Raw genomic sequence first — 16,530 nt, forward strand, 5'->3', positions numbered from 1 at the left:
ACATAAAAATAATGAAATACAATTCTCCCATAACAAAGAAGCTTATAGAAGTGCAAGTTAGAGTAATATGAATGCGAAAAAAATATTGAATACAATATAATAATACCGCGAGGTTTATCCTAACTCCCAGTAAGTGCTTTGCATCTACATCAGGCGTATAGATGTGCCAACAGAGTTTTTAAAAAACATTTTTAATCTATATCCTTAACTCCCAACTCATCCAAGAGCGGATATAATTCATGTTCTCAATTATCCTAGCCTTTAGTACATTTTCTGTTGTTGTGGATATCTTCGAGACCAAAACAACTGCAGCAAACAATCACAGGATTCTCATAAATAACAGAAAATAGGGAATACTATTTTTGAAGGTCATAACTATTAGAGTATTTTTTCATTTATACTTATTAATTAAATCATATTGATTTAATTATATAAGTTTCTATTACTCTAGTTACTTAAGCTTCATTTAGGTGCATTATTAATTAATTATTAATTAATAATGTGCAACCTAGCTTTTTAGTTTAGGGTTTCTATCTCACCTTTATAAGGTTGAGCATTGTACTTTTTTCATTATCTCTTATGCATTTTTCACATTTGAGAGCAACTTTTCTTCTATCTCCATTATTCTTCTTTTGTGACAGGTTATTGGCTAACAGGTTCTTCTTGGGTTGTGTAGAATTGACATTAATCAATTCTTTCATGGTATCAGAGCTCAGATCTGTGGCTGCTTGTTCTTGATTTGAAGAATTTTCTGGAGCTTCAAGAGCAAATTTGATCTTTCAGAAGTTTTTTTTTGGTTGGATCTGAGGATACACTTTTGTTGGAGGCCTCTTGAGCCAAAATAGACCTCACCAATGGATTCAGAGGATCGATCCGGAGAATTTTGATATAAAATTCGACCTATTTTAGTTACCGGAGCGATCTGTACAAAAATTGGCCATTGACACGAATTCTGAGGTAAAATTTTTTGAAAAACGTGAAAACATTTTTTATTATTTCAAAAATTTGCAAAAAAATCATTTCGATTTATAAAAAAAAAAGGGAAGATTGAAAAACAAATTTTATTACAACTTTAAAAAGATTGTTAATGCATTTGAAAAAGTTTTTTCTAAAAAAAAAAAACTTTGAATCAAAAAAATTTAAGACGGTACGCCTGCGTCAAAGGGTACCCTGCGCAAGCAGTACGCATCAGCGCAGTACCTCTGCGCTTGTGTCAGCGTCAGCGTACTCCAAGGTACGTATGTCAAGTTTTTGGCATTTTAAAAAAAAAAAATTAAAAATCTCTTCCTTCTTCCGCCATTTTTGGCGAGAATTTTGGTGAAATCCGCCATTTTTGGAGATTTTTTGGTAAGATCCGCCATTTTTGGCAATTTTTTTGGAGATCCGCCAAGTTTGGCAAAAAAAATTGGCATTTTTTTGGGCACGCATTTCAAGGTGCCACATCAGCGCACAGTCAGCCTGTGACATCAGCACTAGTCAACTTCCACATCAGCGACCATTCAGCCAGTGACATCAGCGCCTAGTCAACTTCCACATCAATGCACTGTCAGCGATGACGTCATAAAAATGTCATATGACGGCCGTACGGCCGTCAAATTTTTTTCCGGGTCTATAATTTTCTAGAGAGCTCCTTTTTTGGACCTACAGTTGGTTTTTTGGCGATAACTTGGGCATACGGAGGTCTTTTTGAGATCCGAAAGAAGCGCTGGAAAGCTGGTTCAGAGACAGAGACATTGGTGCTAGTTTCATTTAATTTGGAGTTCGTTTGAGCTTCCAATTTTAGCATTGAAGTAGAGGCTTCTGTTTCCCTCTTCTTTGCATCCGCAATCCAGGTTCCTTTCTCAGTTTTTATGCTTCTTATAGTTGTTTTCTTTGGTATTTCAAGGATTTCATTATCTATTGTGGGGGGTGCATTTTTTTTTTCTGTACTTTAATTCAGAATAAGACCCTTCTACTTCTGTCTTCTTCTCTCAATGGCGGACTCTTATGTCGCCTGCCTTACACCACACAACTACCATACTTGGAAAGGAAAAATGACTAGATTGCTTATGGCAAAGGGGTTATGGTCATGTCTCGATGCGGCTCAGCCAGTTCTACAGAGGCCTTATGAGCTTCTTATGCAGCGCAATAAAATGGATGAGGCAATGGGTCTCATTGCAATGAATATTTCAGATGGGTTACTGTTTCACCTGGATGGTCTGAATACACCCAGGGCTATGTGGGACAAGTTTTCAACCTTATTTGGCACAATGAATCAATTCAAGATTCTACAGATAGATGCGGAGTTTACCTCCTTGATTCCTGAATCATTTGCCAACATTGAGGATTTCTTGATGAAATTCAAGTCTCTTCGATCTATGTTACAGGTTGCTGGAAAGACAAAATTTGATAATGAGTGTATCTTCCTGATACTGTCAAAGCTTCGAGGACCTTATCAAATTTTCACTTCTACCTTCTACTCCACTATGGATGCTCTAGGTGCACGACATGTTATGCCCTCTTTCGAGACCTTTTGTGACCGGTTGACTCGTGAGCAATCAAAGCTCACTCAGATGGATTCTCTTACAAGTTCATAGTCACAGGCATTGCTTGCCAAGCCACCTCAGAGCACACAAAAGCCGAAGCAGATATCAAATTCCTCTTCTCAACAATCTACTGGCCCACCATCTTCTTCTAAGAAGGAGAAACAGAAGACTGAAAGACCTACATGTTCCTATTGTCAGAAGGGAACACATGATGAGTCACTTTGCTATCAAAAGAAGTTTGATGGTTACGAGAAACAAATAGTGGATTTGCAAACTCTTCTTCAGAAGAGCAATCTTTCCTCTCCATCCTCTTCTGGCTCACAGGGGTCTTCTTATCAGTCTTCTTCTATCAATCCTACAGCTGGACAGGATCTTGGAAAGGGTCATGCATTACGGGCTTCTTTCACATCCCCTTCACAGGTCCCTTGGATACTGGATTCAGGTGCTTCTCACCATATGGCATCTTCTCGAGAGATCTTCTCTTCTTTTGGGGCTTCTCCTATTCCCCATATTATCATTGGGAATAACACTGTTATGACAGTCTGCGGGAAAGGCACTGTATGCATTCAGGATGGCACATTCAATGATGTATTGTATGTTCCATCTCTATCTGCAAACCTTCTCTCGGTTTATCAGATTTCTCACAGTGGGTCCGGGAAGACAGTTGAGTTCACTCCAGATTCAGTTTTCATCCGGGATAGTATGACAGGAGGTATTGTTGCTACAGGGAAAGTTGATCTTTCCACCCGTCTCTACTCCTTTTCACACTTTGGTCCAACTTTGCCAGAGCACGACTCTCCTCCTTTGAGAGAGCACCATGTGGTACAGTCAAGTTTCTTGAACCTCTGTGTGGTTCCTGAGACTACTGTTGTGACTGCCTTGCCATCTCCTCTTGAGCTTTTTTCTGTTCAGCAGAGTTCTTCTTCAGCACTGCTTGATCCTCCAGCTCCATTCATCGAGCCACCAGGTGCAGTTGTTGAGGATTCTACAGAGGTTATTCATCTCCTCTTTGATGACAGTGTCAGCACACCTGTCATACCACTTACATTGGGGATTCCCTTTCAAGATCCTCATGTCTACTCCTTTGAGCATCAGCTCGGCCTTCCAGTGACACCTCAGCTTTCGAGGTTCCCTCTACAGTGTCCACTACCTTTCACTCCTCTGCACTGGAGTCACAGTGGTTTGTTCATTGATCCAGGGGTTCTTTCATTCTGGGGGGGCTTTGGAGCCTCGACCCTCTCTCACGGGGGGGGTTAAAGTCACGCATTGCACTTATGGCTTTGAGAGAGTCTCTTGAAGTCATTATATCTCTTTTTGGAGAGGGGTTTTTCCCACTGGGTTTTCTCCTTTACTCCAATTTATAGAGATTTCTTTGTACTGGGTACCTGATTAGGCCTTGTTGCCGGGACCCACTTGTTTTTTGCTTTCATAGCTTTTCTTTGCTAGGTAAGCTTACTCCTTGCTTTCAGCTTAAGGGGGGGTATTAGAGTATTTTTTCATTTATACTTATTAATTAAATCATATTGATTTAATTATATAAGTTTCTATTACTCTAGTTACTTAAGCTTCATTTAGGTGCATTATTAATTAATTATTAATTAATAATGTGCAACCTAGCTTTTTAGTTTAGGGTTTCTATCTCACCTTTATAAGGTTGAGCATTGTACTTTTTTCATTATCTCTTATGCATTTTTCACATTTGAGAGCAACTTTTCTTCTATCTCCATTATTCTTCTTTTGTGACAGGTTATTGGCTAACAGGTTCTTCTTGGGTTGTGTAGAATTGACATTAATCAATTCTTTCAATAACATCAATACGATATAGGGAGTACTATTTTTTATGCTCATAACATCAACACAATTACGCAAATACACCCTGCATTCTCAAAAATAATAATCAATCACACAACAATGCTTAATTTTCAATTTAGAAAAATTGTTATTTGGAGATTTGAGTCCCCTGTATCCTTTGTCAGTTTGTTTTTGCAGGTCTAGGAACATTTTTTGAACTCAAGATCAAAAAATAGAACTCCAAATCAATAAGGAAATGCCTAATTTAAAATTGGCTGAAAAGGCTGAGAATTAATAGCAACAACTTGTAAAAGAAAATAGAGGATATGCTCTTATTCTTATCACTGGACAATGCGGGAAATTAAAGAGCCACTAACATCACCAACCAGCTCTTTCAACCTACCATTCTCAAAAACACCACTCCATAAATCATTCTCAAACACACCCACTACCAAGATAGCCCCCTTTCATTCTCTTAGCTCAATTTCTTTGTAGAAATGGCAATCTGTATCGCTTACAATTAAAGCAAAAACAATCAGCTAAAAACCAAATGAGAAAGCAGTGCACAGTGAATAAAAGATTAGAAGGAGTTTTAGAAAGGCACTGGGAGAGACCAACAAGTATACATCTATTGCTCAAGGATTTGTAAAAGACAATGGGTTGCAGTTGCACAGAGCAAGAGTTTTAGGAGGGGAAACTGCTCTGAATGCTGGTTACTACAGCAGGGCTAGCTTGGAATACATTCAAAGTGTGAGATGGAATGAGAGGCTTGTGGAAAAGTCATATGAGGAGGTGGAGAAGCCAAAAAAACTATTTTCCAAAGAAGCTTTCTCATTGGTCTTCCTCTTTTGGAAGTGCCCTTTTGAAAGCCAGAGTGCTCCTTTTCAATGAGTTTACTATGGATACAAAATATTGTCATTCTTCTCAATGCTACTGTCAGCAGAATCCTCTTCACCACTCATTTAGGTTTGTCCATTTATTGAAGACTATTTGATATACTGATGTCTTAGTGTTGTTTAATACAGAGATTTACCATTATCATTTACTACGCTGGCTTGAAAGTTTTAACCATTCAACACCAACTAGATCATATGGTGAAGAATACTAACTACCATTTTCATTACATTAGGCATATCACTCAATTGATCAAAACCTAAATGTCCTTATGTTATATTACTATGTTTATAGCATTCAATAGTCTTGTCAAGAAAGTCTGCTTGCAAAGCCCTTTTCAGCTGATTTATTAGTTGCAAAACTTGTGCACCTATTACTTTTGATTCTTCGCAGATAGTCTCAGTGCACAAAGCCTTTTTAAATAGTCAGATTTATGAGTTTGCCTGCATTGAGAATTAAATTAGGTTCAACTAATATACTTTTTTAATAGCTAGATTTATGGGTTGCCCTGCATTGAGAATTAAAATAGCTTCAACTAATATACCTGTCCTGCATAGATTTTAATTTTTTTCATCTGAGTTCCTTAAATATTGAGTCACTCACTCATGGATAATTAAAATGGCCATGATTAAATTGAGTTGCCATCTGAAAGCATTTCTAAATGCAACTAACGAACAATTCTTTTTACAAACTTCCACATGAACATTATTAGCTATTTCTTGCCAATTTCAGGATTTTTTTTGTTCTGTATTTATTTGGTTAAATCACTAGATGAAATCAATATCATGATGATTCGTATAAATCATTATTATAAGCTCATGCCAAAATGGCTATTGAAGATTTATTCTGAAGATTTTGGGCAACCTCGTCCAAAACTTGAACCAAACACAGACATAAAGTACTCAATAAACTATTCACGCCTAACAATACATGAAGCCTGAGGGTAATTCAAATAACTAAACATCCAGATCTGGAGTTGCAAGAAGTAAGTTATTATTTCACTGCAAATCAGAGAAGCCACCGAAGCAGTATTTTTCCCTGATAGGGCTATGCCATTCCCATAACACAGATAACTCATGGGCTTGAGTTCACAATAAATATGATAAAATGCTCAAAAGTCCCAAAATCGAAGATAGATGGGAATCAATACGATATCATTTTTTGCAAGCCCATGTATTTACATATAAGCCAAACACGAAGAAATGCTTTATTATTCTATAATTCTCATGTCATTGAATGCTTTTCTCAACTGAAACTTTCACGTAATTCATAAACAGTCAACTCGCATATATCCAACCTAGCTCTACAGGTCAGCAGTGATGAAAGACAAACTATTTGAATTGGGACTCCCTTGGTTGATGTTGCTTGATTTAAGGATACTTGATAGGAAAATTCATTTGCTTACACACGTTTGCAAAGAAGCAATAAGATACTGATTTTTCCCAGACAAATGTAGATCTTCAGCATAGAAGCAAAAATTACTTTGGTGGGCACCCCAGTCTCGAGACAAAAATTGTGCATGAGAAACAAACTTTATTCTACAATCCAGTTCTGCCAAATATGTAAAATTATGACCAAAACTCACTTGTGCCTCCATGAGGTAAAGCATGTATAATATAATTGTATAATATCTGTACATTATTGAATATATACCACCACTGGTATAGGAATGAAGACAAAAATTAAGCCCAACAGACGTACTTCGACAAAAAAAATTGCACCAGTAATAGGCTAGTCCAGCGAATGACCTTCTCCCTAATCCAGGTATATGTACTTTCTAGTACAAACAACATAAAGATCTCTCTCCCATAGCAAATGGTCTCAACCACATATTCCATGAAATTAGCCAGCTTGTAAATTCATCACATGGATGGTCCAAGCCGGTAGACCAGAGCTAGAATGCAACCATATTTGTGTAGAAGTCACAAAGTTCTGTGGACTTGCCAGCTAGTTGTATGTCCATGTTTCTTCCAGAACCGTTATGCTTCACCAACAGAAAAAAGCATACTCCATTATATTAGAAATGAATAGCTTGTGCAAGTCAAAATAATGTCAAAATTGAAGGTATGATCATAGCCAACAACCCACATTATACCCAGTTTCACAGCCTCCACAATCTGCAGAGAAAGGATGAATTTTAATTTCAGAGATTTACAGAGACATATTGAGATACAAAAATAAGGAGTCTAAGAGAATGTCCTGCTTTATCAAATTATACACCACAATGCAAACTATGTCTGTACCAATTCATCCATGACACTTGTAGAATTTTGCAGTTTAGTAATCTCTTTCTAACGACTGCATTATTTTTGCTCACCTAATATATATCTAAACCAATTCATCCATAACACTGCAAACTATGTCTACCAATTCATCCACGACACTTGTAGAATTTTGCAAGTTTAGCAATCTCTTTCTAATGACTGCATTATTTTTGCTCACCTAATATATATCTGTACCAATTCATCCATAACACTTGTAAAACTTTGCAATTTGAGCAATTCCTTTCCAATGACTGCATTATTTTTGCATAGCTAACATAGATTTTAATTAAAAAGAAACATTTTTCCCGATGTCAAAGACACCACATCAAAATAATGAAAAACAATCCTCCCATAACAGAAAAGCTTATAGAAGTGCAAGTTAGAGTAATATGATCGCAAAAGAAAGACTGAGTACAATATAATAATACGTGAAGGTTTATGCTAACTGCCAGCAAGTGCTTTGCAACAGCATCAGGCCTGTAGATGTGCCAACAGAGGCTAGTAAGATATCTCAACATGATAATTCCCAACAGAATGAATCAAAAACCATATCCTTAACACCCCAACTCATCCATGAGTAGATGTAATCCATGCCCTCAATTATCCTAGCATTTAGCGTATTTTCTGTTGTTGTGAATGTCTTTTAACCACAACAACTGCAGTAAACAATCAAGGGATTCTTATGAATAACAGAAAATAGGGAATACTATTTTTGAAGGTCATAACATCAATACGATTACGCAAATATGCCCTTCATTCTCAGAAATAATAATCAATCAAAGAACAATGCTTAATTTTTAGCATAGAAAATTTGGTTTTTGGAGATTTGAGCCCCCTGTCTCCTTTGTTAGTTTGTTCCCAGGTCTAGGCACATTTTTTGAACTCACGATTAAAAAACGAGAAACTCCAAATGAACAAGGAAATGCCTCATTTAAAATTGGCTGAAAAGGTTGAGAATTAATAGCAGCAGTTTGTAAAAGGAAATAGAGTGTATGCTCTTAATCTTATCGCTGGACAATGAGGGAAATCTAAAGGGCCACTAACATCGCCATCCAACTCTTTCAACCTACCATTCTCAAAAACACCGCTCAATAAATCCTTCTCAAACACACACACACTACCAAGATATCCCCCCTTTATTCTCTTAAGTTACAATCAAAGCAAAAGCAATCACCAAAAAACCAAATAAGAAAGTAGTGCACAGTGAAAAAAAGATTAGAAAGAGTTTTAGGAGGGGGAACCGCTCTGAATTCTGGTTACTATAGAAGGGTTAGCAAGGAATACATTCCAAGCATGAAATGGAATGAGAGGCTTGTGGATAAGCTTTATGAGTGGGTGGAGAAGCAAAACATCACTTTTCCAAGTAAGCTTTCTCATTGGTCTTCCTCTTTCGAACTGTCCTTCTCAAAGCTGGAGTGCTCCTTTTCAATGAGTTTACTGTGGATAGGAAATATTGTCATTCTTCTCAATGCTACAGTCAACAGAATCCTCTTCACCACTCATTTAGGTTTATCCATTTATTGAAGACTATATGATATAATTTATCTTATGTCTTATTGTTGTTTCATACAGAGATTCACCATTATCATTTACGACGTAGCTTGAAAGTTTTAACCATTCAACATTGAAAATAAATCATATGGTGTAGAATACTAACCACCATTTTCATTACATTAGGCATCTCACTCAATTGATCGAAACCTAAATGTCCCTATGCTATATTACTATGTTTATAACATTGAATAGTCTTGTCAAGGAAGTCTGGCTGTAAAGCCCTTTTCAGCTGATTTATTAGTTACAAAACTTGTGCAACTATTGCTTTCGATTCTTCCCTGACACTCTCAGTGCACAAAGCCATTTTTAATAGTCAGATTAGGTGTGCATATAAAATGTGCACGCATAGATAGGGTATGTGAACTGCTTGAACCAGAGTAGATGACCACTATGCAAAAACAATCTTGAGGCATGTCACGAAGAGAGAGGGATAAAACAGTTTTATAAGAAATCCACGTAGAGATAAAACAGTGGTTTTAGATGACTACAAAACAGATTTAAGGAATTCTACGTAGAGATAAAATTAGTCTCCTCGCTATCAAGGGTAGCCTGTAATTCATGATAAAAACGGTGGTTCACAATTTTGAACAAGTGAATTGAAAATAACAGAAAAGAAAACGCTCATAAAATAACTCATTAGAGTAAGGTAAGAAGCAAACCTGTATTCACAATGTCTTTGTTACGAGATCTGCTGAATTAAAAGAAGGGTAAAAATTTTATTGAATACCAAAAAGAGCAAAACAACACAAGAAACGAAGAGAACTACAAAGCTTTATCCTGGTCCACAAGTTGAACCAGCATCTGAGATAAATCAAGGGGAAGCATCTTATGATCAATAATGTTCCAAGCCGGCCTCTGACTCAGAGGCCCATTTAGCCAGAAAATCAGCCACACCATTCCACTCACAAGGGATAAGCATAAAAGACATAGAATCTAGAGAATTGCATAACTGAATGATTTGTTGAATAACTATAGCCAAATGCCAATCCACATGCACAAGGTTCCTTCTATTCAATAACTTCACAACCACCTGCAAGTCAGTATCACAAATAATTCTTTTCCAGCCACGTTGATAGCACTGTTCCACTAGAACCAAGATAGCTAGGGCTTCCATGAGGTTATTAGTATGGTAACCCTTGTATATAGAAAATAGAAACTGAATATCACCAGAACTATCATGCCCAACTCCCCCAATACCAGCCGAATCAGGATTTTTTCGAGAAGAACCATCAGTGTTGATTTTAAGAATGCCCGCCTTAGGAGGAGACCAATGCCCCTCACGATTAACACGGTGAGAGTGTTGCCTAGCTCTATTTCCAAAGCGGTTGTGGGGGACCGAGAGAGTGCTGCCTTGAAGAGGAAAGAAAAGGTGTGAGTAAATACCAGCATCTCTAAGATCCAAACCTCCACCAATGTCACATTTAGCTAGGAGCGTTTCATGAAGAGAATTAACAAATTTCCCCCACAGGTACCTGATCTCAAACTACACATCATGTAAGATCCTCCTATTCATCTCAAGCCAAACATGCCATAAAATAAGGGAGGGGCCAATAGTCTAAGCAACCCAAAGAAAAGAAGTCTTGGAAGGGGGATGGCCCAAATGGTCCCAGAATTCAAATAAAGAGGAAACATGCTAGCACGTGCATCCCCACACACTCCACCAGAAGTGCAAAATCTATTTGGCAAAGGGGCACTTGAAAAAAAAGTGAGAAATAGTCTCTTCACTATTGTGGCATAAAACACGAATGGAAGGCCCCTAGAAGCCTCACTTGTAGAGATTCTCCCAAGTAAGACAACGATTGTAAACCAGAATCCAGAGGAAAAAGTTACACTTGGGCCATGAAAAACTATTACAAACTTTCTTCCACCAGGAGACCTCCACCTCGCCAAAAAGTTGCTTCATCAGTGCAAGGTACCCTAAAGAAACAAAATACTTGCCAAAAGAAGCACCTCCCCAAGTCAAAACATCAAGTTCCTACAGAGAGTTGCACTCCCTAGAAGCCAATATCTGAGATAGTTCCAACCAATCTCCCACAGAGCCACCCAACGGCCAATCAGAAGAATTCTTCCATCTGTAACCCACAGCAAGGCCTAGGTTATAAGCCTCCTTATAATGAGTCACCTTATTCTATCCAATAGAGAGGAAAAAATCACAAAGAGACTACAAGTGTGGATGAGAGGATAACAGAGGAGGATGCCCATTCCAAGAATCACTCTAAAATAAACTTCTCTTCACCAAGTGAGCACCAATCTTGAGGGTATTCCACACCATAGAGCCTCTTCCCTCAAGAGAAAATTTGGAAATATCAAAAGGTTCAACACCAAGTAAATGCTTGTGTGACGGGATATGGACCCAAAGCTAAGATATACTAGAACACCAATGCTAATAGAGCTTGGTAGCAAGAGCTTGATTGCACAAGACAGCAGAATGAAGGCCGAGGCCTCCTTCCTTTTTGGCCTCCAAACGGTATCTCAATTGATGAGGCTCTATTTGGTATTTTACAAATTACCACTCCAAAGAAATTGGTGAGAGAGAGCATCAAATTCCTTAAGAAAATACACTGAGGCAGCCTGAACCATGCTTCTGTATATGGGAAGGGCATGAATCACAGATTGAAAGAGTGTCACCCTGCCAGTAGTAGAGAGCCACCCATGAGTCCAATGATTGACTTTTTGTCAAATTTTGTTGAGCAAGCTTTGCCAGAAAAGCCTAGGCTATCTATCCACCACAATAGGGACCCCCAAGTAAGTCAGAGGGAGACACTTAATCTGAAATCTTAGGATATTAGCAATCCTCCACTAGATAGGCTCAGGACTATTGAAGAAAAAAATAGAGGATTTCTGGTCATTAATTTTCTGCCTAGAGGTAGCTAAATAAGTATCCAAGGTGAGCCAAAAGGCTTTAGCTTCCCGAATCCGAGCTCTCCCAGCAAGGGCTATATCATCAACAAACTAGAGGTGGGAAAGAGTAGGCAAACCATTTTTCTATTGCCATCCTTGAATCAAATTTTGGGAAACATGAAACTTGATAAGTCTACCAAGTCCCTTACCCATAATGATAAATAAATAAGGAGAGAGGGGATCTCCTTGGAAAAGACCTCTAGATGCCCCAAAAAGCTCTGAGGGTTCACCATTAAGAAGGACCAAGTAGGAAGGAGTAGTAACACAACTAAGAACCCATCTAACCTATTCCTGACTGAAGCCAAAAGCCAAAAAAACTTTTTGCAAGAAATCCCAATTGACTCTATCATAAGCCTTAGCCATATCAAGCTTATGAAAATGACACATTACCTAGAAGTACACATAGAGTGAATAGCTTCGGAGGCAATAACCACCTCATCCAAAATTTGTTTTCTAGCCACAAAACCATCTTGTTCCTCAGAGATAACCATGGGAAGCCAACCTTTAAGCCTCTCTACTAAGAGCTTACTAATGATTTTATAGACCACATTACAAAGAGCAATAGGCCTAAAGAAGTCTAGCTGATTAGCCTCTTCCTTTTTCGGAATAAGGACTAAGAAAGTAGCATTCAAGGCCCAGAGCATTTCTTTGTTGAAATAGGACTCCTAAACCACATCCAAAAGGTCATGATTGATAATATCCCAAAATTCTTGAAAGAATTCAACAGTGAAGCCATCAGGCCCTAGAGCTTTGCCTTTCTGCACGCTGAAGACCACCCCCTCCAAGTCAGACATACTAATTGGCCTCATAAGAGAGTCATTCATCTCCCTCTAATAGAGGCAATATAGGACAAGATTGTATTCTCCTCAATCTCCGCTGGAGGTAAGTCTTCTAAAAAGAGAGCAGAGTAAAGTTGAATAGCTTCCCTGGACACAGCTTGAGAGGAGGTTAGATGCATCCCATTAGAAGTAACAAGAGAAAAAATGTAACTTCTATTACAAGGAGCCTACATAGATTTATGGAAAAATGTGTTGTTCTTGTCCCCTTTCTGAAGCTAGTCAACTTGAGCCTTCTCTTTCCAATAAATTTCTTCTCTAAGATCCCACTCAACTAAATAAGTAGAAGCTCGAGATTCTGCCGTGCCAAGAGCTTCAGAAAAACCCAGATCCCAAATCTGCCTAATAATAACATCAAGACAATCTTGAGCCCTCTTCTTCATAATGTGGAGATTACTAAAACAATTCCCATTCCAATGCTTTAACTTCCTTTTAACATATTGAAGTTTTTTAGAGAAGGAGAACACAGCAGTGTCATAGGCAGGGCCTACCTGTCTCCACCAGTGAGCCATTAAGTCATGAAGAGAAGAGTCTCAAAGCCACATCAGCTAGAACTTAGATGGAGGCTTCTTGGGGATAGCAACATAACTAGCTGTGAGCTTAATAGGCCAATGGTCAGAACCTCTCGAATCAAGAATTTCAGAAGAGAGAGAAAGAGAGCGACAATTCTAGAAGCAAGAAACAAGGAACTAGAGGTTTGACATTAGAGAGATGTAAAGATCAATATTTTGGCAAAGAAGCTCAAAAGAAGGACCCAAGCAAGCCAGCCCACCCCTCTTCTCCTCCAAATTGAGAACAGAGTTGAAATCTCCAGCCAAATCCAAGGCAAGAAAGGATGATAGCTTTTGACATGCCTAATATGTTCCTAGAGCTTGAGCTTGCCAAGGAGATCAATAGGAGCATACACATTAGTAACACGAATCATCTTTCCAGTTTCTAAAGAGGATGCAACCATTGAGAGAGCCAAGAGGTAAGAGACCCAGTAAAGTGGCATAACTTTCCTAGGATCCCAGCAAATGGCAAGACCACTAGAGCTCCCCAAAGCACCAACACACTGACATTGACCTAGAAACCAAATTTTAGGAGCACATCTAAACATGGAGTCCACTGAAAGCTTGGTCTCCTGGATACAAAGGATATTTGGAGAATGATTAGCCACCAGCTCATGAATAGCTTTTTGTTTGGGGATGCTATTCAACCCCCTCACATTCCATAAGAGAATAATCATTGAGTAGAGTGGGTAAAATGCTCATCCAAGATTCTGACAACCCTAGACTTTACTAGTAAATCTCCTGTAAGTTTAATTTTTTCCTAATCCTTCTTTTACCCAACTCTTGAGGGAGTAGCAAAAGAGACTTTCTTAAATGGTCTTTGCATCAAGCCCAAAGCAAGAGAAGATCCCTTTCCTTTACCAAAGGCAAACACATCTTTAACCAAATTTGCCAGAAGAACATCCTTTTCCTGTCGAGTAGGAGAAACCACAAGGCCACCAGACTCAGGGCCAATAGAAGTCTCTAGCATCTACTGAGTTGCAACATCCTGGTTGCCACTAAGAATAGAACTCCTCCCCTATGAGCCAATAGTTACACACTGAGCCTCTGTAGGAATACCTTCTTCTATGACCATGTTGTCAAGAACTTCAAAACGATTGAACCCTGGGTCCACTTGTCGATCTAGATGAGATCGCTTCTGACCCCACCCCTTAGCACAGTTTCGAGCCAGGATAAAACCATCTTTATCAGGTTCGGTAGTACTGGATGGCCCTTGCCCTTGACTTGAAGTGTTCATTTGAGCTTTCCCTTTACCTATACTATCTATCTAAACATTTTCTTTTCCAATACTAACAGTTTGACCATTCTCCTTACCATCATTGGCCATCCTTGGGCTAGAGAACCCACCAAGGGTACCATTTCCTTTGGAGGCTTGAGGGGCTAGAGGGCATTGGCACTATAAATGACCATATGCATGACAAATGTGGCAACAGAAGGGAATAGATTCATAGTCTAGCTGTTGGATCCAAGAAGAAGAGCCTAGGCAAATTTCTAAAGAATTTGGCAAAGGATTATTTAAATCAATTTCAACACAAATACAGGCATAAGAAATAATCTTTTTGTCTAGTGATTGATGTGCTATAGCAGTCGACTTTTCAAGAACAACAGCAATCTGTCGTAGGATATCCTCGTGCCAAAACTTCAAAGGAAGCCACGACAGGTGGACCCAAACAAGAACCCTTGAAGGAAGATCCTCAGCAGAATTAAACCTCGTATGCCAGGGTTTGACAAAAAGACCTACCCTGTCATAAAAATATGGGCCTCCCTCAAAGACCCAATTCCGATCTGACATGCAAGAGAAATTCACCGAAAAGTAGCTATTACCAGCCAACATAATATCCATATCCCCTTCCACTTGCCATGAACGGCGAATCCAAGTTTCCAGAACCAACAGAGAAATCCGGATACCAAGAAACTTGCATATTAATGCATGTGTGGCTAAATAGTCCACATCTTCCATTATTGCTTCCGGAGGAATTACCAGCACAGGCCGATCTTGACTATGCAAAAAACAGCCATTAACTTTATTTAACTTTTGGGGCTCGCTAACATAAAATGGCTCTTTCTCCTGTGACCTCACCCTGGGAGAAGATCCATCACAACTAGAGGCTCCAACAAGAATGAGACTCCTAGAGACCCCGCTCGCGGCCATAAGAACCCAACAAACAAATGCTGAACCAAGATCAAAGCAATCTCAAACTTCTGCCAAAAAATATCAAAAAAACCTTGCTACCGTGCCCTAGTCCGAACATGCAAAACCTCAATCAGATTACGAGATCTGCTACTGTAAATGTGGCTGATAAATTTTTTATATACAATTAATTCTACGCTTAGGAACAAAATGATTGAGTGAAATACCTGTCAACCCATTTAGCCACTCTCGAGATTCAAACCTGAAATCTATCTTATAATATCAATGGCCATCCACTATGCATTCATATTGCCACTGCCTCTTTGACAAGCAGCACTCAGGCATTGGAGTTCTCCCCCCTCAATGACAAGCAGCACTAAGGCATTGGAATTTCCTCCTTCATTGAGGGGAGAGAATTCCAATAAAGACAATGGTGGTACAATTGCATAGTGGATGGCCATCGAGAAACAAATTTTTCCATCGAATTTTCTCTCTAATAATTACATGTTGTAAAACACCATTTTGCACCGACTTCAAACAAGTGAGGAACACATTTTTTCGGTCATTTTTTTCTCTATAATTTTTCCCTCAGCTACAAATCGCAGCTGCCCAATAACCCAAATTGAATTTTCCCAAAGGAACCCATTACAAGTTAAGCCCTTCGATGCTATTCATTATATATACTTGGAAATGATGTGGTTCTTTGAGTGTTTTGTCGCAGCGTCCATCATGAAATGTGTATGAAGTTGAGCTGTTTCAAATAACATATATGTTTGTTCCCCACACATTCTTCTTTTCTCTATGTCTATTGCAATGTGTTACAGACATGGTATGTCTAGAGTTTGTACCAATGGAATCAGTAGTGTAGGAAAACCTCTGCGTCCTTCAAACCATCTTTTCTTGATGATTCAGTATGATAATCTAGTTGCGGTTTGGCTATGACTTTTGAAAGTTCTACTGTATGGGATTTAGTGCATTCGGTTTATCTCTTCCCTTTCTTCCCATACAGTTGGCATTAGAGAATATATGAAACAGAAATGGCACGAGAGTACTTGAAATAAGAATGGTGTGAGAATATTTGAA

The 16,530-nt window shown here is 38.6% G+C and overlaps 1 long non-coding RNA gene across 2 annotated transcripts; it reads right to left on the bottom strand.

Moving 5' to 3' along the window:
* Window positions 1-6,778: 6,778 nt before the first annotated feature.
* On the bottom strand, window positions 6,779-15,897 carry LOC149571732 (uncharacterized). 2 transcript variants are annotated; one of them, XR_016358676.1, is made up of 2 exons: window positions 15,675-15,897; window positions 6,779-7,327 (listed from the first exon to the last, which is right to left on the bottom strand). It is a non-coding gene; the product is annotated as an uncharacterized LOC149571732 (long non-coding RNA). The 2 variants fall into 2 exon arrangements; XR_016358674.1 differs by lacking the exon at window positions 15,675-15,897 and adding an exon at window positions 7,903-8,755.
* Between the last annotated feature and the right edge of the window lie 633 nt (window positions 15,898-16,530).

The sequence above is a fragment of the Cupressus sempervirens genome, chromosome 2, assembly GCF_028749045.1.
Source record: "Cupressus sempervirens isolate cs-2001-9-10 chromosome 2, ASM2874904v1, whole genome shotgun sequence".
Taxonomy (NCBI): Eukaryota; Viridiplantae; Streptophyta; class Pinopsida; order Cupressales; family Cupressaceae; genus Cupressus; species Cupressus sempervirens.